Source organism: Pristiophorus japonicus, chromosome 15, assembly GCF_044704955.1.
Source record: "Pristiophorus japonicus isolate sPriJap1 chromosome 15, sPriJap1.hap1, whole genome shotgun sequence".
NCBI lineage: Eukaryota > Metazoa > Chordata > Chondrichthyes > Pristiophoridae > Pristiophorus > Pristiophorus japonicus.
In genome coordinates this window covers 136,812,148-136,838,126 of record NC_091991.1, presented here as the reverse complement: position 1 = coordinate 136,838,126, position 25,979 = coordinate 136,812,148, and the positions used below count along the sequence as shown (strand labels likewise).

Below are 25,979 nucleotides of genomic sequence, written 5' to 3'. Positions count from 1 at the left end.
AATGGAGGATTTCACGCCAAAACATGGTGCACAATCGTGGCGAAAATAGGGGCCCTTGTGTGTACAGTTATTTCACTGCATTGTGTACTAGTTTTTTGCTAAATTATCTTTTAATGTGGTGGAATTATACAATCGACTCTGGATCACTTATTGAATTTATGTCCTGAATATTAACAGGGGCGGGTTATATAGGCGGTGGTGACGGAGTTTCCGGTGGGTTTTTAACTCCAGAGTGGGCGTCTTTTGTCCTTGGCCCTCAGCCGGAGGTCAACCTGATTGACAGGCTTGGCTCCCAGTCAGGTGGGCAGGCCGCCAGACCAGGTAGGTCCAATCCCTGGGGAGGTGGTTCCGATCCTGGGAAGGGTCTGATCACCGACCTGGGGTGTCTGATCCCGGGAGTGTCCAATCTCCGACCCAGGGGGCCTTTGTACGGGGAGGGGCATCTGATGTGGGGTGGAGCTGGGGGGGGGTGGGGGGGGAAGCATGGTGGAAGCACTCCTGTTCCTCCTGGCCCACAAGCAATGCCGTAAAGGCACTTACCTTCTTCCCGAAGCTGTCCTCGCCTCCCTTCAGCTGCCGGGTTTCTAAAGGCCTGGGAAACCCAGCCTCCCACTGTTAAACCTGGAGAGCAGGTTAAATCAGAGGCTGCTACCCTCATTAAAATATTTAAATTTTGGGGTGTTAAAATCCAGCTCAATTTGTCCTAACAAGCTGAATGATTTAAATGAGTGTCCAAAAATAGAGAAAAATAAAACACTTTTCCTCTGATTACACAGGAACTTGACTCTCATATGGGTCATCACTGAGTCTGCCCTGAACCAACGGCTGCTTTTATCTCCTCTCAAAACCTCTTGAGAGTTTTATGGAGAAAATGCACCCATCTTTCTCTAATTCCAGAACCTTACTGACTTTCAGCCATCGCCTCTGCCATGATATAGAGATGCACTGTCTCGATCAAGTGTCAGCCTGACAACAGCTGACATGTCCCCTGCCCACCAACTGAGCAGTCTCACCTGCCCAGAAATAAAAAGCACACATTTATTGTGCTGCATGGGGACAAGCTGCAACAATTCGATCTCAGCAGGCGGGTCAGGCAAACCTCCCAATGACTGCGTGCTCAATGGCTCAAACTTGCCGCCATAGCAGTGGGTACAGGATATTCACCTTGGTCTGTCTGCCTTCCTCTGTCCTGCACCGTCCATCTCCCAGCCTCACAGTGACAATCGAGGCATGCAGCTGAGAAGTGGGACAACCTCGGTCTCCCCTCACTATCTGAGACTGATTTTCTTGCAAGGGGAACGAGATGGATTCTAGAGTATGAGGGAGGCTGGCTTCACCTCACTTCAAAGTAGTGTTCCTAACTCTCACACAGGGAGAAAGAAGAAGCAGAGATTGACAGAGAAAGCTTGAAGAAGGACCAGAGATAGGTACAAAAATATAAAAGGCAAAGGGTACCATCAGGAGGGTGGGGCATTTCAGGGGCTGCACTGGATACATGCGAGACATAAGAAAGATGGAGTAAGGGAGGGAAAAGTTGGGAATGAATATACAGGGTTTGATTTCCTGCTATTGACGCTGAATAGATGATAAATCTAGCCCATGGAATACATTTTCAAGTGCAGTTACATTAAATTCCAGGATAGAAGGGACCCAAAATAGCAGAGAAGGAAACAAATTCAGAAAAGGGAAAATGCAAGGAGAAGCAAAAAACTGGGAGCTTTGGGTTTACAATTGTGTTTTGTTCTTTATTGTTCTGATGTTTCTTAACACTGCACACCCATGACAGCAAAAGCGAAAGTATTGAAGAGCTGAGCCTTGCTATACCGACTCCTGCAGTTGGGAACTCCACTGTTAGCTGATGACTGCACGACGTTGTCAGCTGCCATTGCCCTCCTCTGACAGATTGCTGGCATCTGGCACGAAGGCACAGAGCTAATGAAGACATAAAAAGTATTTACTGCAACCAGCCACTTGTCACTTGGTTGCCAGTAAGTGTATCTGTCACTCGTGACATCGGCGATTACGAGAATGCAGAAGAACAACACAGAAGGTGTTTCAGGTTAGAGGGAGGTTAGCCAGGAGACTTCTCAAGCACCATCAGAATCCGCTCCAACATGGAAAGAGCCACAGAAACCCTTGTGCCAACTGGAAGAGACAGGGCCAAGGACCATGAACCCGAGCTAACTGCTGGAGATAATGAGACAATAAAATCGGAGGGTAATATGTCCTTACTATACAGTATAAATGCACATGAGGCCCATACTTGAGAGAAGGTCACTCTGTGACCAGTTACCTTTATTACCAAGACTCAAGAGGCAGATGGTGGGTGGAGCTTCCCCTTTTATACCGGCAAGTCCAGGTTAGGAGTGTCTCCAACAAGTTCGCCCCCTGTGGTCAGTGTTCTCAAGGTGTACAACTTAGGTCAGCTTATACATGGGTTACAATGACAGTTGAATACATAACATCACCACTCCCTCCAAAGTCTTATTGGGATCACAGGTTAAGTCTCTCTGGTGGTTCACGCTCCCTTGCAGAGCGCCTGAGTTGGGGCTCCGGTTGTTGGGCACTGGCCTGAGTGTCTGCTGTTTGCGGTGCCTCAGGCCTGTCTGGACTGCCCACAGTGACTGGGCTCTCCTCCACTTGGTTCCGGTGTTCGGTCACCTGTGGTGGAGTAAACTCTACGTCGTGTTCTTCCTCTGCTTCTTCTCTGGGGTTGCTGAACCTCCTTTTAGTTTGATCCATGTGTTTGCGGCAGATTTGTCCATTGGTAAGTTTAACTACCAAAACCCTTTTCCCCTCTTTGGCAATCACAGTGCCTGCAAGCCATTTGGGCCCTGCAGCATAATTAAGGACAAAAACAGGATCATTGACATCAATACATCGCGCCCCCACATTCCTGTCATGGTAGTCACATTGTGACTGATGCCTGCTCTCAACAATTTCTTTCATAGTAGGGTGTATAAGGGATAACCTGGTTTTCAGCGGCCTTTTCATTAGCAGCTCTGCGGGTGGAACCCCTGTGAGCGAGTGTGGTCAGGATCTATTGGCCAACAGGAGGTGTGATAAGCGGCTTTGTAGGGACTCCCCTTGGATTCTGAGCATCCCCCGTTTGATTATCTGCACTGCTCGTTCCGCCTGGCCGTTTGAGGCCGGCTTGAACGGTGCCGTTCTGACATGGTTGATTCCATTGCCTGCCATGAAGTCCTGGAATTCAGTGCTTGTGAAGCACGGGCCATTGTCACTGGCCAAGACATCCGGTAGACCATGGGCGGCGAACATTGCCCGTAGACTTTCTACCGTGGCAGAGAATATGCTTGAATTTAAAATGGCACACTCAATCCATTTGGAGTAGACGTCTACTACAACCAAAAACATTTTCCCATGAAAGGACCTGCGTAGTCTACATGGATGTGTGACTATGGCTTGGCGGGCCAGGACCAGGGGCTAAGGGGGGCTTCCCTGGCTGCGTTGCCCAGCTGAGCACACGTGTTGCACCTGCGAACACAAAGTTCCAGGTCTGCATCTATCCCTGGCCACCAAACGTGTGACCTGGCAATTGCCTTCATCATGACAATGCCCGGGTGCTCATTGTGAAGTTCTCTGATAAACACCTCTCTGCCCTTCTGGGACATGACTACTCGGTTTCCCCACAGTAGGCAATCGACCTGAATCGAGAGTTCATCCTTGCGCCTATGAAACGGTTTAAATTCCTCAGGGCATGCCTTGTATGTGGCTGTCCAGTCCCCATTCAGGACACATTTCTTAACTAAAGACAGTAGTGGGTCTTTATTGTCCAGACTTTAATGTGACGGGCTGTCACAGGTGAGCCTTCGCTTTCGAAAGCTTCAACAGCCATGACCATCTCAGCATCATGCTCAGCTGCCCCCTCAGTGGTGGCTAGTGGTAGCCTGCTGAGTGCATCGGCACAGTTTTCAGTGCCCGGTCTATGCCGAATTGTGTAGTCATAGACGGCTAACGTAAGTGCCCACCTCTGTATGCGGACCGATGCATTCGCATTTATGGCCTTGTTGTCGGCCAAAAGGGAAGTTAGGGGTTTGTGATCCATCTCCAGCTCAAATTTCCTGCCAAACAGGTACTGGTGCATTTTTTTTTACTGCATATACATATGCTAGCACTTCCTTTTCTACCATCCTGTAGCCCCTTTCTGTCTGGGACAGACTTCTGGAGGCATAAGCTATCGGCTGTAACTGACCATTGGCATTCACATGTTGCAACACACACCTGATCCCATAGGCTGACGCATCACATGTTAAAACTAGTTTCTTACATGGGTCATATAACGTTAACAGTTTGTTGGAGCATAACAAATTGCGTGCTCTATCAAAAGCCCTTTTCTGGCTGACGTCCCAGACTCAATCGCGACCTTTGCGTAGGAGCACGTGCAGCGGCTCTAACAGCGTGCTCAATTTGGGAAAAAAGTTGCCAAAATAGTTCAGGAGCCCCAGGAACGAACGCAGCTCCGTCGTGTTATGGGGTCTGGGTGCTCTCTGGATCGTTTCCGTTTTTGATGCAGTAGGTCTGAACCTGTCTGCTGCTACCCTCCTCCCCAGGAATTCTACCTCTGGAGCTAAGAAGACGCACTTCGCCTTTTTCAGTCGCAGCCCTACCCGGTCCAGTCTGCGTAGCACCTCCTCCAGGTTGTGGAGGTGTTCTTCATTATCGCGACCCGTGATGAGGATGTCGTCTTGAAAAACCACCGTGCTTGGAATCGACTTGAGGAGGCTTTCCATATTTCGCTGAAAGATCGCGGTGGCCGAACGAATCCCGAACGGACATCTGTTATACTCAAACAACTGTGGTGGTGAGCTTCTTCGACTCACTCGCCAGCTCCTGGGTCATGTAAGCTGAGGTCAGGTCCAATTTTGAAAAAAGTTTGCCACCGGATAGCGTCGCAAAGAGGTCCTCCGCTTTCGGTAGCAGGTACTGGTCTTGGAGTGACACCCGATTGATGGTGGCCTTGTAATCGCCACATATCCTGACTGACCCATCTGTATTGAGCACAGGCACGATCGGGCTCGCCCAGTCACTGAATTCGACTGGCGAGATGATGCCTTCCCTCAGCAGGCGGTCCAATTCGCATTCTATCTTTTCCTGCATCACGTACGGCACTGCTCTGGCCTTGTGATGTACTGGCCTGGCGTCCAGGTTTATGTGAATCACTACCTTGGTCCCCATGAAAGTGCCGATGCCGGGTTGAAATAATGAGTTAAATTTGTCCAGGACTTGTGAGCATGATACTCGCTCCACAGAAGAAATTGCATTGACATTGCCCCATTTCCAGTTCATGACAGCAAGCCAACTCCTCCCCAGTAGTGCGGGACTGTCCCCCGGGACAATCCAGAGTGGCAACCTGTTCTCCGAATCTTTGTGGGTCACGACTACCGTGGCGCTGCCTAGCACCGGAATGATCTCCTTTGTATATGTCCGTAGCAGTGCGTCAATCGGCAATAATTTTGGCCTCCTGGCCTTGGACACCCACAACCTTTCGAACTGTTTGATACTCATCACGGACTAGCTGACCCCTGTGTCTAGCTCCATTAATACTGGGGTGCCATTGAGGAGCACTTTCATCATTATCGGTGGCGTCCTGGTATATGAGCTGTATATGTGCTCCACATGAACTCGCTGAACTTCAGCTTCCAGCGATTTCCCCCCATATTCATTTGGCCTCGTAGGGCTTACATTGGGCCTGTCCTCCTCGTACATCAACCTGGCTGCAGGCTTCCTGCACATACATGCCAAGTGACTGCTGATGTTGCAGTTTCTGCAGGTATATTGCTGATACCCGCAAGCTCTGGCTGGGTGTTTGCCTCCACACCTCCAGCATGAGCTGGAGGCCCCATTGTTGGAAACAAAAGGTCCATTACCAGTCGATCATCTCTGACTGTCTCTGTAACTGTCCTTAAGCACACCATTAACAGGTGTTGATGGCCCCATTACTGGCCGCATTGTCCATTGCGATGGCATGAATCACCGTTCAGCTAGCCATTGTCTCTGTTGGGTTCGACTACATGCTGAGGCATGTCCGAGTGCCCTTGTCTGCCTAGAGAACTGTGTGCTGCATTAACAATGTTGACTCTCTGGTCGTTTGCCACATTTGAGCCAAGATTTTTGCCATAAATCATTCTGGTCTCTTCCTCCCCTGAGATAATTGCCTGGGCTATCAGAGCCGCCGCTTCCAAGGTCAAGTCTTTGGTCTCAATCAGTTTCCTGAAAACTCCAGCGTGCACGATGCCCTCAACAAAAAAGACTCGCAGCATCTCCGCTCTACATGCATCTGGGAACTTACATAGGCTCGCCAATCGCCGGAGATCTGCCACGAAGTCTGGAACGCTTTGCCCTTCTCGCCGCCAGTGTGTGTAAAACCGGTGTCTCGCCATGTGCATGCTGCTCGCCGGTTTAAGGTGTCCTCCGATCAACTTACTGAGCTCTTCGAACGTCTTGTCCGCCGGCTTCTCTGGCTCTAGAAGGTCCTTCATCAGGGAATACGTTCTGGCTCCACAAACCGGCAGGAGATGAGCCCTGCGTTTGTCAGCCGAATCCTGTCCCAACCATTCCTTAGTGACAAAACTTTGCTGTAGTCTCACAATAAGGTCGTCCCAATCATCACCAACACAGTACCTCTCTTCTGTATTGCTAGTGGCTATGCTCGCGTGGTTTAAATTTCAGTATCTCGTCGCCAATAATTATTGGTAGTCTGTCATATCCAACAAAGACATTGATGTGCTAATCATCAATGGCATATGTCTTCAAGTGGCTGTGTAGGCCAATTCTGGATGCACATAGTCTCTTGCACGTCGGACAAGGGAATTTCGATGTGCCTGATGCTGACAGTACTGCCACCTGATGTCGTCTCTCTCTAGTGTCCCGCAGGTGTTGACATCGGCTTTCTTCGAAGGTCTGGCAGGCAGTCCTCGTGAGGGTTCGCCACTGAATTTTATTAGCTGCTGTATTCTCGAGGTCCTTTGGTCGGATGCCACAGTACTGGAGGTTAGCTTTGATGTAATCTTTGTAGCGTTTGTGGGAGCGCCCCTGGTGTCTTTGGCCTTCACAGAGCTCGCCGTGAAGAAGCTGACGAGGGATCCTTGACTCATCCATGCGGTTGACATGTCCAGCCCACCGGAACTGGGCTCGCATGATCATCACCTCAATGCTAGTTGATTGTGCTCTCTCCAGAACCTCAAGGTTTGACACCGTATGTGGAGTATAGATCTGAAACTGCGCATATGGAAAGCTTCCAACTTTTTGATGTGATGCCTGTAGGGTGTCCAGGTCTCACATTCATAAAGGAGAGATGAGAGAACGACTGCTCTATACACCAACAGTTTAGTTGACAGTCGGATGTGGTGGTGACTCAATACCTTAGTGCGCAAGCGACCAAGTGCCTGGCTGGCTTTACAGATCCTTGCATCAATCTCCTTGTCCAAGGACCCATCACTTGATATGGTACTGCCAAGGTACTTGAAGCTGTCCACTGTCTTTAGTTGTATACTGCCGATGAAGACTGTGGGAGCAGGTGCTGTGGTGCCAGGGGCAGGCTGATAGAGAACCTCAGTTTTACTAAGGCTGATGGTTAGGCCAAACAAATCTGTTGCCTCAGCAAATTTGCTGAGTATGAATTGTAGGTCACTCTCCTTGTGTGCCATAAGGGCGCAGTCGTCAGCAAAGAGTGCCTCTAGGATGAGCCGTTTCCGTACTTTGGTCTTTGCAGCAAGGCGACGGAGGTCGAACAGTAGACCCCAAACTCCAAATCTTTTATGGCATAGTTCAAGACGCAGGTAAAGAATAGGTTGAACAGAACTGAAACGAGTATACAACATTGTTTTACTCCATTTGAGATGGCAAATGGGGCTGTGGTTGTGCCGTCTGAAAGCACTTCACCTGTTATGTCGTCATGAAACAGCTCGATGATGTGGAGAAACTTCCTTGGGCACCCAAGTTTCGTCAAGATTGACCACAGTGCTGCTCTGTTGACAGTATCAAAGGCCTTGGTGAGGTCAATAAATACAGCGTACAGGTCCATGTTCTGCTCAATGCACTTCTCCTGCACTTGTCTGAGTGCAAAGATCATGTCCGCTGTGCTCCGACCAGGTCGAAAGCCACATTGTGTTTCTGGAAGATTTACTTCTGAGACACTAGCCGGTTCAATACTATGCGAGCGATGATCTTCCCAGCAATGGACAGAAGCGATATTCCCCTGTAGTTGCCATAGTCTGCTTTATTGCTTTTGTTCTTATAGAGGGAAACTATCATAGCGTCACGGAAGTCCTGTGGCATGTCTTCATCTTCCCAGATGCTGGTTATTATGTCATGAAAGGCCTCGAGAGTTGCTGGGCCTACTGCCTTGTAGATTTCAGCAGGGATTCCATCCTTTCCTGGAGCCTTTCCAGTACTCATCTGGTTGATGGCCTTCTTTACTTCATCCATGCTGGGAGGAAGATCAAGATCTTCTTTGATAGGTTGCTGGGGTATGGAGTCAAGTGCTTCTTCGTTCACTGTTGAAGGTCGATTAAGAAGATTACTGAAGTGTTCTCTCCACCTCTCATTTATGCCAGTCCTGTCTTTGATCAAAGTGCTGCCATCTGCTGAAAGGAGTGGAGTAGTGCTGGGTTTTGATGGACCATAGACTGACTTGATGGCGCTGAAGAACATCTTTGTATTGTGAGTTTCAGCATAATGTTCCACTTTCTCTGCTTTCGTCTGCCACCATTTATCTTGCATCTGGCGAAGGTCTCTCTGTGCTTTGCTCTGCATGTGTCTGTAGCAGTCTCTCTTGGAAATTGAGGAAGGGTCATTTTGCCATTCTAGGTATGCTGTTTTCTTTTCATCTAGCGTCTTGCAAATCTCAATGTTGTTTTCATCGAACCAGTCTTGGTGTATCTTCTTTTTAAGTCCAAGAGTTGCCTTTGCTGAGTCTGTCAGCATCTGTTTGAGCTTTGTCCACTTCTGTGTGGTGTTGCCGGTGAGCAATCCGTGAGACATCAGCCTGTTATCGAGGTCATCCTGGAACTGCTCACACTGCTCTTACTGATGTTTCAGCCTAGCTGTGTTAAAGGCACTTCTGCTCGGTTTTGGACGCTTGCGCTGAAGTGGAGCAATGTACAGCTGGAGAGTGGATCTGACTAGATGGTGATCTGTCCAGCATTCTGCTCCCCGCATGGCTCTTGTGATTTTTACATCCTTGATGCCTCGCCTTCTTACAATGACATGGTCTATCATGTGCCATTGCTTAGACCTGGGGTGCATCCAAGTTGTTTTGTACTTGTCAGCCTGCCTGAATAGAGTATTTGTGATAGTCAAGTCGTTCTCCGCGCACATAATCAAAAGGAGGAGGCCATTACTGTTTCATTTTCCTGTGCCGTGCTGTCCAATGACTCCCTTCCAGTGCTTGCTGTCTTTTCCAACTGGTGCGTTGAAATCACCTAGGATGATCAACTTGTCCCCAGCAGGTGTGGACCTGACCAGTCTGTCTAGATCTTCATAGAACCTCTCTTTCATCTCATCGGGGCTTGGAAGGGTGGGTGCATAAGCACTTATAGTGGTGATGTGACGCTTGGCATTCAGGGGGAAACGCAGTTTCAGAAGTCTTTCGTTAATCCCTTCAGGCAGATTCGGAAATTGTTGCATAAGAGAAGTCTTCACTGCTATGCCAACTCCGTGGATCCTATTCTCATTCTCTGCCTTGCCTTTCCAATAGAAGGTGTAGCCGCTACCTAGTTCACTCACGCAGCCCTCCTCTGCAAGTCTTGTCTCACTCAGAGCCGCTATATCGATGTTATAACGCTGCAGCTCTCTTGCAATAAGGGCAGTCCTTCTTTCCGGTCTTGTAGTGTCAGCTCTGTCTAAGAGTGTGCGAACGTTCCATTGTCCGAGAAGTTGTTTTCTTGTGTTATGAAGTTTTCGACTGTTGCTGTATTTTCGACCGCAGAATGGGTTGAACTGCCAGCCGCGGTAAACTGGCCAGTTAATGGAAGGGCAGGCAATGTTGGGCCACCTTTTCTAGGCCGCTCCCTTATGAAGAGTGAGCAGTGCTGTCCTATAGAGGGTGGGACGGGGTGCTGGCGGGTTCCTCTGCTGCCCTGGATACAGAGTCAAACGGCCACTTGCCCACAGGCCGCCTACGTGCAGGTTTGAGGCTACGACTCCCAGTGATCACCTCCACCTGTCACTTCGCCCCTGCCCCATCGCCACAGGACTTGGTAAGTTGAATGATGGTTAGCACAAACCTGTGCATAGATGCTTTTAAAGTGTGAAGGCCGGTGCACAGGGGCTGTCCCACTCTCTCCTCCGCAGAAGCCGGGTTTCAGTGGCCCAAGATTTGGTACAACTGAAGACTTTGTTGGCTGCAGTGGATGGCCATGACGTCTTTTGTGCTCTGCCATGCCCTATACACTCCACAGTGCATTGCTGTTCCACCTTCATGGCCATTGGATCAAACTTGATTTCCTCCACCCAATCCACCGCAATAGACTTCACATGCTGGGGTGAGCTGGTCCCGAAAGTCACCGAGGGGTAATACCCATCGGCTACCCTCATCTGGTTTAACCTGCCTGTCGACCCCGGTAAACTGCGTCACCAATAATATGTCCCTACTATACAGTATAAATGCACACGAGGCCCATACTTGAGAGAAGGTCACTCTGTGACCAGTTACTTTTAATACCAAGACCTCAAGAGGCATACGGTGGGTGGAGCTTCCCCTTTTATACCAGAAAGTCCAGGTTAGGAGTGTCTCCCACAAGTTCACCCCCTATGGTCAGTGTTCTCAAGGTGTACAACTTAGGTCAGCTTATACATGGGTTACAATGACAGTTGAATACATGGCAGAGGGAATGGGAACTGCAGAATGCAGTTCCAATGCCTTAGGCATAATGGAGAGATATTTATCCATTCAGTTCACAGCCAAAGGACGTACAGTCTAAATATACTATGTATGAAACTTAGCAATGTTGTCTGCTGCTTGTTTAATTAATACCAGGCGACAGCTTTTCTGGCCCCAGTAACAATGCTGAATAATTCAGAAATCATTCATGAGCAGCAAATATATTTTTGCCAAATGTGAAACACTAACAGTGCATAACTTGTATAGATTCCCAGCTTTGTTTGTGATCTGAGCAGCATTCTCCATTCATGATGTTGTTGGAGTGAGTATTCACTGTACCATGCCCAGATACTGTATAGAGTGCCTCTAACCAGCAGGCTTTTGAAAAAATCAACACAACGCTGTAATTAACAGCAAGTAGACTGAGAACAACCAGAACAATAACAAGGTCAGAACAAGATGATTTTAAAAACAAATGTGTTAAACTATAGAAGTGTGTGATGTATATCAACTCTATAAAAAGGAACATGGTGTGTATGGTTACGAATGTATAATAAAAAATAATAATTTGTACAGCTGAGTGGCTCTTGAGCAGGAGTCACAACTGAAAAAGCACGGAACTTACATCGATTGCATTTGGATTCTCACCACCGCTTCAGCTGACAAGGAAATAACCTCGGCACAACTTCCAAGTGTAAGTTATAACAAGGTCAACTATACACTGGTCATACTATACTTCTATTACCAAGACAGCTCATCATTTGGCCAAAATCCAGTAGCAAATATACAACTACGAACAAACGAAAGTATGTTTATATCGCGCCTTTCACAACCTCAGGATGTCCCAGTGCGCTTTACAGCCAATGAAGTACTTTTGAAGTCACTGTTGCAATGTGGGAAAGCACAACAGCCAATTTACGCACATCAAGCACACACAAACAGCAATGTGACAATGACCAGATAATCTGATTTATCGATGTTGGTTGAGGGATAAATATTGGCCAGGATACTGTGGATAACTTCCCTGCTTTTCTTCGAAATAGTGCCATGGGATCTTTTATGCCCAGCTGAGAGGGAAGATGGGTTGATACATTTCAGAACTCCAAAGCATTGGAATACTGAAAACTGGCACACCGGCATCATTGCGATGTGGTGCGGTCAATCCATATGCGGCATGTCTGGGAATCATGTTTCCAGATCTGTCAGCCAGCTGCCTGATGTTATGTATGATTTTATCAAACATTTTCAGCTGCACTTTAACTTGTATCATCATATCATCATAGGCAGTCTCTCGGAATCGAGGAAGACTTGCTTCCACTCTTAAAATGAGTCCTTAGGTGGCTGAACAGTTCAATATGAGAACCACAGTCTCTGTCACAGGTGGGACAGATAGGTCATTGAGTTAAAGGGTGAGTGGGATAGATTTGCCGCACGCTCTTTCCGCTGCCTGCGCTTGATTTCTGCATGCTCTCGGCGATGAGACTTGAGGTGCTCAGCACCCTCTTGGATGAACTTCCTTCACTTAGGGCGGTCTTTGGCCAGGGATTCCCAGGTGTCAGTGGGAATGTTGCACTTTATTGGGGAGGCTTTGAGGGTGTCCTTGTAACGTTTCCTCTGCCCACCTTTGGCTCGTTTGCCGTGAAGGAGTTCCAAGTAGAGCGCTTGCTTTGGGAGTCTCATGTCTGGCATGCGGACAGTGTGGCCTGCCCAGCAGAGCTGATCAAGTGTGGTCAGTGCTTCATTGCTGGGGATGTTGGCCTGGTCGAGGACGCTAATGCTGGTGCATCTGTCCTCCCAGGGGATTTGTAGAATCTTGTGGAGACATCATTGGTGGTATTTTTCCAGTGACTTGCGGTGTCTACTGTACATGGTCCATGTCTCTGAGCCATACAGAAGGGCGGGTATTACTACAGCCCTGTGGACCATGAGCTTGGTGGCAGTTTTGAGGACCTGGTCTCCAAACACTCTTTTCCTCAGGTGGCAGAAGGCTGCACTGGCACACTAGAGGTGGTGTTGAATCTCGTCGTCGATGTCTGCTCTTGTTGATAAGAGGCTCCTGAGGTATGGGAAATGGTCCACGTTGTCCAGGGCCGTGCTGTGGATCTTGATGACTGGGGGGCAATGTTGTGCAGCGAGGACAGGCTGGTGGAGGACCTTTGTCTTACGGATGTTTGGCGTAAGGCCCATGCTTTCGTACGCCTCAGTAAATACGTCGACAATGTCTTGGAGTTCAGCCTCTGTATGAGTGCAGATGCAGTCGTCATTCGCGTACTGTAGGTCGACGACAGAGGTTGGGGTGGTCTTGGACCTGGCCTGGAGATGATGAAGGTTGAACAGGTTCCCACTGGTTCTGTAGTTTAGTTCCACTCCAGTGGGGAGCTTGTTGACTGTGAGGTGGAGCATGGCAGCGAGGAAGATTGAGAAGAGGGTTGGGGCGATGATGCAGCCCTGTTTGACCTTGGTTCGGACATGGATTGGGTCTGTAATGGATCGGGTCTGTAATGGATCCGCTGGTAAGGATCACCGCCTGCATGTCGTCATGGAGGAGGCGGAGGATGGCGACGAACTTTCGGGGGCATCCCAAACAGAGGAGGACGTTCCATAGACCCTCATGGTTGACTGTGTCAAAGGCCTTTGTAAGTTCGAAGCAGGCCATGTATTAGGGCTGGTGCTGTTCTGTATATTTTTCCTGCAGCTGTCGCGCTGCAAAAATCATATCCATTGTGCCCTGTAGGGGACGAAATCCGCACTGTGACTCCGGGAGGAGCTCCTCAGCCAAAGGGAGAAGATGGTTGAGGAGGACTTTAGTGATGACTTTCCCAGTGGCTGATATCAGGGAGATTCCTCTGTCAATCTTGTCTTCTTTTTCAAAGATGGTCACGATCACTGCATCTCTGAGATCTCCTGGTGTTATGTTTAGAATAACTCCACAAGACTGAGAAGCTTAAACTTAGTCTCTGTAACAAAACTTCAGAGTGCCAAAGCAGCATGACGGATAACCTTTTATACTCGCTTGTATGAGGTGTGCAGGTGACCCTTGGCCCTCCAACAGGTGCGCCCTCTGGTGGCAAGTCTTACACAGTTATAATGTTTACATACATGACATCCGGCATGCTCTCCTCCCTCCAGATGAGAGAGATGAGGTCATGTGTTCGCGCCAGCAGTGCCTCTCCGCCATACTTCAGTGCCTCAGCATGGATTCCATCCGCTTCTGTGGCCTTGTTGTTCTTAAACTGTGTTATGGCTTTTTCTACCTTGTGCATTGTTGGAATTTTACTGAGGTGGTGGTGGGTAGCATACTGCGGGATGGAGTCGAGAACACTCGAGTCAAAGGCAGAGTCTCGGTTGAGGAGATCTTCGAAGTGCTTCTTCCAGCGGGCCCTGACTGCCTCGGTGTCCTTGATGAGTGTTTCCCCGTTCTTGGCCAGCAATGGGGTGGGGCCTTGAGTGTTTGGACCATAGGTGGCCTTGATTGCGATGAAGAATCCTCGCACATCATGGCTGTCGGCCAGCTGCTGTATCTCCTGTGCTTTCTCCATCCACCACCTGTTCTTTAGGCCCTGGGTTTTTTGTTGGACCTCAGCCTTAAGCCATCTGTAATGCTGCTTTGCTGCTCCTGAGTTGGGTTGTTGTTTAAGGTTCAGAAATGCCCTGTGCTTGCGATCTATTAGCTCTTGGATTTCCTGATCGTTCTCATCAAACCAGTCCTGGTGTTTCCTGGTTGAGTGACTGAGCATCTCTTTGCAGGCACTGGTTATGGAGGCTTGGAGGGCAGACCAAGCACTGTGGGCATTCTGCGTCTCGGGATCATCAAGGCACGCCAGGTTAGCTGTGAGGCACTGACTGTATAGGGTTCTCTTAGCTGGGTTTTTCAGTGCCCCGGCATTGACTTTTTTGCGGCACTGCTTCTGCTGCCCCCTCCGCTTTGGGGCTATGTTGATGTCAATGATGGATCGGATTAGGCGGTGGTCCGTCCAGCAGTCATCAGCTCCTGTCATGGCGCAGGTGATGCGCACATCCTTGCGATCCCTGGCTCGGAGGATGACATAGTCAAGCAGGTGCCAGTGTGTTGCCATGTGTTTGTCCTCTGGCGGAACAAGGTGTTGGTGATGACAAGTTCACGTTCTAGACATTTTGTCAGGAGTAGGGTACCGCTGGAGTTGGCTTTCCCTACCCCCTCTCTGCCAATCATCCCCCTCCCTCCCCAGAGGTCTGTGTCCCTGCCAACCCTGGCGTTGAAGTCACCGAGGAGGATCAGTTTGTCGTCCGCAGGGACGCGGGACAGGGATTCTTTGAGGTGTTGGGGCGTACGCACTGATGACTGTGGCCTATTGGTTCCAGGATAGGGTGAGTCGGAGAGTCATGAGACGTTCGTTAGCCCTGCAGGGGGACTTTTTGAGGCGGTTGACCAGCTCATTTTTGATGGCGAAACCGACTCCGTGAATGCGGCGTTCTTCCTCTGGTTTCCCTTTGCAGAAGATGTAACCTCCACCTTGTTCCTTGAGCTGGCCTTCCCCTGCCCGCCGGGTCTCGCTTAGGGCGGCGATGTCGATATCAAAGTTTCTAAGTTCCCAGGCAACTATGGCAGTGTGGCGTTCCAGCCTGTCGCTGTTGGAGTTGTCCATGAGGGTCCTGATGTTCCAGGTCCCGAACTTCATATGGATTGAGGGAAGCAACACCGCAATCCTCATTGTGATGCGCTCTCTCACACGCACTCTCTGCTTCAGCCGCTCTGTAGGCCTGTGACACAGGATTGGCTTCTGATGGGCTCACAGGGGAGCGGAGGCACAGACTAATGGAAAAAGATTCCCTTTCTTCCAACTTCTTAAAACAAGCCGGAGTTGCAGTGTTGGGAGCAGGCGCTGATCTGTCGATCATGCGTGACCGCACCAGAACTGGCACAGCACATCAGGCAGCACAACCACCAGACTTTTTGTCCCAGCGATGGAGCTGAGATCAAGGGTATTGTGGATCTGTGAAGCCCAGTGTATCTGGAGTCTACTGTACTCCAAGGTCTCCATGTTCTTTTAAGGAGGGCTAGTGCGCTAAAGTGTGTGGCCCAGATTGAATTCATTCTGACTTCTAGGTACAGAATTTGTGTGTACCCAGGGCATGAGAAACGTAGATAAGTGCAGATATAATCACCCTTTGTGACACTTCGGAGACAATTGGTGTTATCCATTTGTGGCCAGGGGAGCCTCCCAATAGTTTCCAGGTAAATGGCAGTACTGCAGCAGGGGTGCCACGCCAGAAGAGTGCTAAAGACACCTGAAGACTGCTTGTCCACTGATAGCCTTGACTGAGCCCAAGGCCTTCAGGAGTTAGAAACATAGAAACATAGAAATTTACAGACGGAGGCCATTTTGGCCCATCGTGTCTGCGCCGGCCGACAAAGAGCCGTATGTCCCTTGGTCAGCAGCCCTAAAGGTTACATATAAACCTATGAACAATGACGGAAAGGCAAAGAGCATCCAGCCCAACCAGTCCGCCCCACACAACTGCGACACCCCTTATACTGAAACATTCTACACTCAACCCCAACTGGAGCCATGTGATTTCCTGGGAGAGGCAAAAATCAGATAAAAACCCAGGCCAATTTAGGGAGAAAAAATCTGGGAAAATTCCTCTCCGACCCATTCAGGTGATCGAAACTAGTCCAGGAGATCACCCTGGCCGTATTCTATTCCCTGCAGTACTTACCATTATATCTGCGCCATCCAACAAAAGGTCATCCAGTCAAATCCCAATTACCAGCTCTAGGTTTGTAACCCTGCAGGTTACTGCACTTTAAGTGCCCATTCAACCATCTTTTAAAAGTGGTGAGGATTCCTGCATCCACCACTCTTCCAGGCAGCGAGTTCCAGATCCCCACAACCCTCTGCGTAAAGAAGCCCCCCTCAAATCCCCTCTAAACCTTCCACCAACCGCCTTAAAACTATGCCCCCTCGTAATAGACCCCTCCACCAATGGAAATAGACCCTTACTATCCACTATATCCGGGCTCCTCAATATTTTGTAAACCTCAATAAGGTCTCCTCTCAACCTCCTCTGTTCCAAGGAGAAGAAACCCAGCCTATCCAATCTGTCCTCATAACTAAGATTCTCCATTCCAGGCAGCATCCTAGTGAATCTCCTCTGCACCCTCTCAAGTGCAATCATGTCCTTCCTATAATACGGCGACCAGAACTGCACGCGGTACTCCAGCTGTGGCCTAACCAAAGTATTACACAATTTAAGCATAACCTCCCTGCTCTTATATTTTATGCCTTGGCCAATAAAGGCAAGCATTCCATATGCCTTCTTAACCACCTTATCCACCTGGCCTGCTACTTTCAGGGATCTGTGGACAAGCACTCAAAGGTCCTTTTGTTCATTTACACTATTAAGTGGCAGTTATGTGTGCAAGCACGAGGTAGGGTATTGTACTTGAACTGTTGTGACTTTAGTCTGTTTATTGTAGCTCCCTGAGTGAGGACACAATGAGGTGAGCTCCCTTTTATACTTGGTTACCTGCAGTGTGCAGGTGACCCTTAGGTCTCCACCAGTAGCACTCTCTGGTGGTACAGGTATGATGGACACAGTGTGAGGATACATTCAGTGGTCTAATGTTACAGTACATACATTATACATACACAACAACACTCCCCCCTAAGTCTTGTGCCATAGACTTTTGCACTGGGTACTCTGGCCCTCGACTTGAATGCCCAAAGCCCTTGCACTTTATCTTTGCTGGGGAATGGCTCTCACCCTGTGGACCCCCAAGTCCTTATTGCCACAACATTGGGAAATGGTCAGCAGTGGACGGTAGGAGGTTGTAGTGAGGGTTGTGTGGTTTCTGGGTGTGAACCATGTTTGACCATGGCTACATACATCCATTTCCTCCCCGCCCCCTCCACAATGCATAGGCCATGTGTGTGGCTCGACATTTGCATTGGCGTGCATGTACAGAGAATAAAGAATCGGATTGGTTAACTCTCTGTTTTAAGGTTCAGCAGTAGTGGAACAAGTACATTTTACAGGTAAGGTACATATGTGGTATTACAGTCTTGCCCCTGGGGTCTGGGTGACAGTGGGTGAGGACGTTTGTTCCAGAGCAACCGGACTGTGCCCCTGCCAGCTGGGTGGGCATGGATTGCTCACCTGGCTGTGTCTCAGGGCCGTAGCTGTTGCTTATTGGTGGGCAGAGCCACAGGAATGTGTGGCCTCCCTGTCCTCCTTTGAGGGCTGCAGGGTCTCTTTGCTGCCCTTCAGCAGTGGTGGGGGTCTGGTCATCCCAGGTCCCGTCGGGAGGGCTGGAGGTTGCTGGCCTCTTGCTCCCGGAGCTGGCCAGGGAGGTAGGGCCGATCTGGGGCAGTGTGCCAGTGGTGGTGCCTGTGCCGTGCATTGATCGCTGGCCCTACAGTAGGTATGCTCCCATTGTGTGTGTGGCCCCCCTCCCTGGAGCATCACATTGGTCCCAGAGGCACAGGCTACATATTCGGGTAGCCCGCTGGTCCTGGGTGCTTCCCACGGGAGGTTGCCTTTGGCTTTGTCAACGTGCATGTAGAACCCGGCATCACATCTCATTTCATCAATAGCATACATGATACATTGGCTCCGACTGCAATCAGCCGACTCAACATCGTTATTTGTCTTTACACTTTTGCATTTGTCAATTACATCACTTTCCTGTGTACTATCAGCATCTAAGGTGCAAGGTTACATTTAGATATCTGCATTTGTTAATTACATCTTTTACATTAGTGTCACCGGCATCGCTGTTCAACGGTACATTTGTATACTTGCATTTGTTAATTATATCTTTATCATTAGTGTCACCGGCATCGCAGTACAAAGAATGGAACTGTCCCTTTAATTGTTCTGGGTTGCCGGTCTCCTTTAAAAGGGCCTCGCAATCTTTATCCCAATCCGGTTTGCTGCTCGGCATCACGTGTTGCTCCCTCAATGCTGCCCCTCGTGGTCTGGTCGCAGCCATCTTGATTTCAGATGTTTCACCTCGTGGTGCGGGCGCCATCTTCTTTCTCTCCACGAGGTAGGCTGCGGTGATCCTTTTCTCCCCAGGTTCTGCCACGGAAGCCGGGAATCTACCTTCTGCGCCGATCTTCCCTCGGAGTCCTGCCACTGGAGCCCGGAAGGTGAGGTCTGGTCGTTTGGGTTGGATCATTCCGCCATTGAGTTGTGCAGTCTGTGTCATCGCCATGCAGTCAAATTGGACGGTAGGATTCTCAGGTGCTGCGATGGATCCAAATTTGGGGCTGCGTAGGACGTCGATCGTCGGGGCCTGGAGGCTTTCCCAGCTCCAACAGATTTGGATTTGTTTCATCCATTTTCTTCCCAGCAGCGTTGGACCATCCCCAGCAACGATCCACAAGGGTAGCTTGTACATCGCGCCGCCATGGGATACCTGGACATCCACGCTGCCAACGACTGGGATGGTGTCCTTTGTGTAAGTGAGCAGCTTGCCCTGGATTGGGAGCATTTCGGGTCGTTCGGCGGGATTGTCCCAGAGTTTCTCGAAGGCCATCATATTCATCTGCGATTGGCTCACCCATGTGTCGACCTCCATCGAGACTGGAACTCCGTTGATTTCTACTTCCATTTTCCAAGGGGAACTCTCGGTGGAGCAAGTATACATTCCATACACCTCTTCCAGGGGCTGAGCTGCTTCATAGACTCTCTCTTTGTCTTCATCAGCGCTGGAGCCCGGGTGATCGACCAACTCTTCAGCGACTTGGTGAGTAAAGTTTCTTCCACACATCCACTGGAGATGAGCTTTAGTGTTACAACCTTTGCAAGTATAGTCCTTGTATCAGCACTGGTGGGCCCTGTGATTTCCTCCACAGCGCCAGCTGTGTGGCGGACTCAGGGTTGCAGGACGCGGGGCAGCAGCCTTGCCTCTGAAAGGCACCATTCGGTTCATTGTACTCTCCGGGTTAGAGTCCTGAGGGTGAGTCATCATCCTCTTGGAATCGCAGGCCGAAATCATGAATGCCTGGCTCACCTTAATTGCCTTCTGCAGGGTGGCCGTAGTGTCCGCAGAGAGCAGCTTGTGGAGGAGGCCCTCGTGGCCGATTCCAATAACAAAGATGTCCCTTTGTGCTTCGGTGAGATGGTCGCCAAAATCACATGGTGCAGCCATTCGTCTCAGGTCTGCAGCATATTTTGCAATTTTTTGGCCTTCGGGCCGCCGGTGGGTGTAAAACTGGTGTCTGGCTGTGAGGATGCTCTCTTTAGTTTTGAGCTGATCCTGTATTATTGTTACGAGCTCTACGTACGTTTTGGTTGTTGTCTTCGCTGGGGCTAGCAGGTCCCTGATGAGGTCATGGACAGTGGGCCCACAACTGCTGAGCAGGATGGCTCTACGCTTATCAGCCAGCGAGGTCGGTGTGTCTCCCGCCAGGTCGTTCGCGATGAAAAAGTGTTCGAGCCTTTCCACAAAGGCGTCCCAATCTTCTCCATCAGCGAATTGTTGAAAGTTGCGTAGGTTAGCCATGCTGCGCGTGGAAATTCGTAATCTCGTCGCCAGTTGTTATGTGTACAAGCACTCTAGTAATGACTCCATGAGGTAGGGTATTGTACTTGAACTGTTGTGACCTTAGTCCGGTTATTGTAGCTCCCTGAGTGAGGACACAATGAGGTAAGCTCCCTTTTATACTTGGTTACCCGCAGTGTGCAGGTGACCGTTAGGTCTCCACCAGTAGCACACTCTGGTGGCACAGGTATGGTGTATACAGTGTGAAGATACATTCTGTGGTCTAAGGTTACAGTACATACATTATACATACACAACAGTGGCCTACCGCTTAATGTGTATACCCTTTCCTTATTAGCCTTCCTAAAGTGCATCACCTCACAATTCTCTGAATTAAATTCCATTTGCCGCTGCTCTGCCCACCTGACCAGTAGATTGATATCCTCCTGCAGCCCATGACTTTCCTCTTCATTACCAACCAACAACCAACAGCCAATTTTAGTGTTGTCTGCAAACTTCTTAATCATATTCCTTATATTCAAATCTAAATCGTTGATATATACCACAAAAAGCAAGGGACCCAGTACTGAGCCCTGTGGAACCCCACTGGAAACATCCTTCCAGTCACAAAAACATCCATCAATCATTACCCTTTGCTTCCTACCTTCAAGCCAATTTTGGATCCAACTTGCCACTTTGCCTTGTATCTCATGGGCTTTAACCTTCATGACCAGTCTACCATGCAGGACCTTATCAAAAGCCTTGCTAAAGTCATGGACAGGAGGCAACTCCAAGCCCTTTTCCCTCCATTTGGGGTCATTCCTGCTGCAACCTTGGGCCCACCTTGAATATTGTGTACAGTTTTGGTCTCCTAATCTGAGGAAGGACATTCGTGCTATTGAGGGAATGCAGCGAAGGTTCACCAGACTGATGCCCAGGATGACAGGTCTGACATATGAAGAGAGACTGGATCGGCTAGGCTTATATTCACTGGAATTTAGAAGAATGAGAGGGGATCTCATAGAAACTTTTAAAATTCTGACGGGATTGGACAGGTTAGATGCAGGAAGAATGTTCCCGATGTTGGGGAAGTCCAGAACCTGGGGTCACAGTCTAAGGATAAGGGGTAAGCCATTTAGGACTGAGATGAGGAGAAACTTCTTCACTCAGAGAGTTGTGAGCCTGTGGAATTCTCTACCACAGAAAGTTGTTGAGGCCAGTTGGTTAGATATATTCAAAGGGAGTTAGATGTGGCTCTTAAAGGGATCAAGGGATATGGAGAGAAAGCAGGAATGGGGTACTGAATTTGCATGATCAGCCATAATCGTATTGAATGGTGATGCAGGCTCGAAGGGCCGAATGGCTTACTCCTGCACCTATTTTCTATGTTTCTTTGTTTCTATCACCATCATTCACACAACAGTCCTGGGGAGATTGCGAGCATGGGTGGGTATGTGGGAGGTGAATGTGTGGGGATACTGGGCTCCACGCCCCCGCCAGTTTTTGTAGCCAGTGGTGGGGAAGAGGGGGGGAAGGAAATACAATTTGGGGTGGTAGACCCCACTGTCCAATTTATTTCCCCCTTTTACCTTCATTTTGGGTGGGATAACGGGGGAGTATCCACTCCATAGTTGCTTAGGCTACAACCGTGTATTGCTCTGAACAATTAGGTTTCAAAATACGCTGCCTATTCAAACTGCTGTCACTTAAATTTGCATTCCAATTTAAAGTTAGTACGATTGTTTACAATGCACTTACAGAACCTCCAAATGTTGCACCACATAACAATACAAACTTATTTATTCCCGAAATGGCTTGTCCTGTCAAGCTAGCAACTGAGCAGAAGCTCTTCCCTGCCAATTAATTTATTTTTGTTGTTGTTAGTTTCCGAGGTGCAGTTGATTATTATTCATTGAAAACTATTAAATCAACAGGAATCACTCCTCACAATTACCTGCCGCAGGGAGTTGTTCGGCTATATTTTACTCCTGACTGACAGCGCTCTTGCTGCTCTGTGCAGAATTTTATCTGGTGCTCCAAATTTCCCCAAGAGTTGCTCCGTTTTTTTTTGGAGCAACTTGATTTTTCTGGAGTATCTTAAACATCCCCATTCTGCACATTCAATTTGCCACAGTGTAAGTGAGTTAGTTAGGATTGTTTTTAGTTTAGTTTTTTTTTCAAAAGGGGACGTTACCAGCCACCTATGCCTGTTTTGGCCATTTAAGCCAGTTTGGACAGCTAATAGTTGCTCCAAACTAACTTAAACCAGCGTATGTGGCCACTTGTGGCCGCACAGTAAACCCTTGCGGAGAGTTAAGAAATCAGCGCAGGTAGTCTCCAAATAACAGTGTTATGATAGGAATGCTAGTTTTTTTTTAAATCCCAAGCAGCGAGACTGGACAGGGTGTAGGTGCTATCAGCCTGATTAAACTGAGTATAGGGTTTTTACAAGAATAAAAATGATCTTATAATGAAGGCTGAAGTATAGGGGCCACTTAAGCAAGGGGAGGGTTTTCTTTGTAAATAATAGATCAAGAGCACCAACGCTCTCGCCTAATGGATTCGTGTGCGGCATAACACCACATTGGATTTTGACTTCTGCAGCACCAAAGAATTGCCCTGACTAGGTTTAGAAATTTAAAACGTTAGACTTAACAAAAAAAGCATGTCAAAATGTAAACTTAAATTTTGGTGTTCAGCATTGCGTAGTGTGACTCTGATAATTAGTAATATTTTAGAATTCTATGCAGTAGTGGGTGAGCCATAAGATACTGTAAAGATAGCTAGATATTAAAGTACTGGAAAATCTTTGAATATTCTTTACCCTCACCCCCCCCCCGGATCAAAACTCTTTCCCCTCCCCCCGATCAAAACTCTTTCCCCTCCCCCTGATCAAAACTCTTCCCCCTGCCCCCCGATCAAAACTCTTTCCCCTCCCCCTGATCAAAACTCTTCCCCTTACCAACCTGTCTCTTGTAGCTCTCAGCGTGGGAAGGCAGTGGCCGGCCTGTGCGGCAGACCAGTCGACCTGGGATAGGGGCGACGAGCGTGGGGTGCGGCTCACAGCCTGCAGGACACGCTGGGAGGGCGAGGAGCTACTGCGCACATAGCTGCCGGCAGTGTTTTTGGCGCAGGGCTGTAGCTCCGCCCCCCCCCCCCCCCACTGCTTTTGCGACGCCACGCCGAGGCCTAGGATGGTACAAGGAGCGGGGAGATTACGGAGCTTCATTTTCGGCGCCATTTTGGGAGCAGAAAGTCGCCGCACTTCAGGTAAGTGCGCCGAAAAAAACGGAGGGGGAAATTTGGGCCCTATACACCAGCGTCTACAACACACTGCAAAAGAGATGCTGAGCACCTCATGACAGAGGTAGTAATTATCGACTCATATTTTAAACAGAATTTTCCTTCCCATTAAAATACTGTGAGCAAGACTTTAGCAGCGAGAGCAGAAGGGCAGAGCGGGCACACACAGGACTGCGCTAAGTGAACAAAGACATTTTGGCAGGCTGTGAAGTTGGATGAATGTGTCTGAACTGGTGAAGCAGGTGGAAGGAGCTCGCTGAAAAGGAAGCTGCTACAATAAATCTTCATCATATTAAAAAGACTGAGATAGGTTAGAACATGAAATGTTCAATTTGCTTTATCTCAAATCCCCCTTGATATGGGTTTCACTTATGAAATAAAACAGGTCTGATCTGCTGCCAGAGCAGATATCGGATTTTCAGAGTTCTTCCTGTATAAAAGAAACATTAAAAGTACAAATGGTGGAGTTCATTGCCGAACGACTTCAAGTGTTCCTCTAGATTGCTCTTCAGAGTCTGAGACTGACAAAAACATCTTGCCTCGTGGTACAGTCAGCATTGCAGACTGTCTCGTTATCTGTGGCCGTATCCTTTTCCAGAGGAGATTTTCCCATATAACTTCTTCAGTGCTACTGAAATGTATTTTTTAAGGAAGTGATCTTATAAAACCTTAAACATTCATTGAGATCCTTCCTCATTCATTCCTCTTTTATTTTGTGGTCGGGATTTTAACTTACCTGGAAATTTAGAAATGATTAAAATAAAAATGTTAACCTTTATTTGCCAATCTGGGGCAATGGAGAAAAATATTTCAAAGTACGAGCTGCTAATTTTCTCCCAGTTTAAATTCAAGAAAGCTGGTGCAGTGACTATGATCAGGAAATTCAAACACGAAAGTATTCCATTATTCTTCATTATTCTTCACAGTGGCATAATATATAACAAAAGCTTTCAAAACAAGGATGGCATCAGCTTCTATTGAAATGTGTTACAATTGTGATGGTTTTACTGAGAACTCAAACAAGGAAAAGGCACTAAGATGTCATTTTTAGTAAACTTGTGAAGGGCAAGGGTTAGTGACGGCTAACAAGATACTGATGGAATAAAAACAGAAAATGCTGGAAACACTCAAACACTGGTCAGGCAGCATCTGAGGAGAGAGAAACAGAGTTAACATTTCAGGTCGATGACCTTTCGTCAGATCTGGAAAAAGTTAGAGATGTAACAGATTTTAAGCAAGTGCAGGGGCAGGGAAAGTGGGGAGGGGAGGAAAGAACAAAAGGGAAGGTCTGTGATAGAGTGGGAACCCGCATGGGTCCTAGCTATGCCTGCCTTTTCGTGGAATATGTGGAACATTCTTTGTTCCAGTTCTACTCAGGAAACCCTCCCTCACCTCTTTTTCCGGTACATTGATGACTGTATCGGTGCCGTTTCCTGCTCTTGCCCTGAACTAGAAAATTTCATTCACTTTGCATCCCATTTCCACCCTTTCCTCACCTTCACATGGTCCACCTTCAACTCTTGCCTTCCCTTCCTTGACTTCTCTGTCTCCATTTCTAGGGATAGGCTTTCAACCAATATCCATTATAAGCCCACTGACTCCCACAGCTACCTGGACTACAATTCCTCTTACCCCACTTCCTGTAAGGGCTCTATTCCATTCTCCCAGTTTCTCCGTCTCCTTCGCATCTGCTCTGACGATGCCACTTTCCACACTAGTGCTTTCGATATATCTTCCCTTAACCTCAACCGAGGAATTCCATCTACCATGGTTCACATGGCCCTCGACCAGGTCCGTTCTATTTCCCGCATTTCTGCTCTCACCCCTTCCCCTCCTCCCAGAACCACGATAGGGTTCCCTTTGTCCTCACCATTCACCGCACCAGCCTCCACATTCAATGGATCATCCTCCACCATTTCTGCCACCTCCAGCGTGATCCCACCACCAATCACATTTTCCTTTCCCCTCCCCTCTGTGTTCTGAATGGACTGCTCCCTCCGTGACATCCTGGTCCATTCCTCAATCACCCTCAACACCCCCTTCCCTTTCCACGGCACCTTCCCGTGCAAGCGCAGGAGATGCAACACATGCCAATGTCCAGGGCCCCAAATACTCCTTCCAGGTGAAATAACGCTTTACTTATACTTCTGGTTTAATATACTATATTCGCTGCTCACGATGCGGTCTCCTCTACATTGGGGAGACAAAACGCAGATCAGGTGACTGCTTTGCGGAACACCTCTGTTCAGTCCGTAAGCGTGACCCCGAGCTTCCGGTCGCCTGTCACTTTAATTCTCCGCTCCGCTCCCACTCTGACCTCTCCGTTCCCAGACTCTTACATTGAGCTTCGCTGGAATAGTG

The 25,979-nt window shown here is 48.6% G+C and overlaps 1 long non-coding RNA gene across 2 annotated transcripts in view; it reads right to left on the bottom strand.

The window, feature by feature from the left end:
• LOC139281058 (uncharacterized) overlaps window positions 1-23,390 on the bottom strand; it is a 41,158-nt gene extending 17,768 nt beyond the window's left edge. For both annotated transcript variants that reach the window (XR_011596816.1, XR_011596815.1), the window contains exon 1: window positions 23,282-23,390. This is a non-coding gene — a long non-coding RNA (uncharacterized lncRNA). The remainder of the gene's footprint in view (window positions 1-23,281) is intronic.
• Between the last annotated feature and the right edge of the window lie 2,589 nt (window positions 23,391-25,979).